Source organism: Schistocerca piceifrons, chromosome 2, assembly GCF_021461385.2.
Source record: "Schistocerca piceifrons isolate TAMUIC-IGC-003096 chromosome 2, iqSchPice1.1, whole genome shotgun sequence".
In the NCBI taxonomy this organism is placed as follows: domain Eukaryota; kingdom Metazoa; phylum Arthropoda; class Insecta; order Orthoptera; family Acrididae; genus Schistocerca; species Schistocerca piceifrons.
This window is the reverse complement of record NC_060139.1, coordinates 905,233,430-905,234,456: the sequence shown is the minus strand read 5'-3', so window position 1 is coordinate 905,234,456 and position 1,027 is coordinate 905,233,430. Positions and strand designations below refer to the sequence as shown.

General features: G+C 43.7%; 1 non-coding gene across 1 annotated transcript; it reads left to right on the top strand.

Moving 5' to 3' along the window:
* Positions 1-352: 352 nt before the first annotated feature.
* Positions 353-427, top strand: Trnai-gau. The gene has a single exon. It is a non-coding gene; the product is annotated as a tRNA-Ile (tRNA).
* The last annotated feature ends 600 nt before the right edge of the window (positions 428-1,027 follow it).

Below are 1,027 nucleotides of genomic sequence, written 5' to 3'. Positions count from 1 at the left end.
TTGCAGCGCCATCTGTTGTTGAAAATTGTAACTACTGTAATTTCGAAAGTTTGTCCGCCTGAAAATGTACTGTTGTCCCAAGCATATTGCAACAAACGGTGTATTTCTATCGCTGCTCGTTTAGTTTTTATTACCGTTTCAAATATACCGGTCATTTTTGAAACACCCTGTAAGTGAATAAATAGTCGAAAGACAAGACGCCACACATTCATACAATTGATTCTACTGGAACGTCTGACCTCCTGTGGGAATCTCGAAGTAGCGAGCATGGGCAGGAACTGAGGATAGGTGCCGCTCGGTGGGTTGGCCGTGAGGCTGGCCGAGATAGTCCGTGCAGGTGCGATAACACAGTGTCCTGGATGGCGCAGTGGTTAGCGCACCTGCCTGATAAGCAGGAGATCCCGGTTTCGAATCCCGGCCAGGGACACATTTTCATTCGTCGCTGCTGATTCCGAGTAATGTCCTGAGGCAGCTGACATCAATAACCCCTTTCCTATCCTGTCTCCTCACCTCCACCTTCAATTGACGTTGGGAGGTTATCCTCTCATCTGTGGCATTTAGTAGTCAGGCCTACTAGATGAGTGGCCTGCCAAACGAGTGCCTTACATCAGAAATATTTTCATGATTTATCATATCCACTGCAACTATGCTTGAAATTAGAGCCCTAGCGCCTAACAGTTAAGCTATTATTTATTCTGTCTCTACTTCTTAACGCAACGGAATGGATAACGCATAGGATAATAGCTTGTGCACTTTTCTGGTGCACTCACTCCACCCTGGCAAGACCACATTTCCTTTCTGTAGCATCAAAGCTTGGGACTACAAGCAAAAAATGGAGCTTATGGTATAATGCCTCAACAAAATGGCTACACACAACTCAATAATCAAGACCACCATTTGTTTCATATATCTCCCCTTTTATTGTAATAAATTCTTTCACGCTAATGTTGCCTAATTTCTTGCATTACACTTAAACACAATAGTTAAACAAGGGATTCTCCACGTAATGGGCATGACATTACATAAG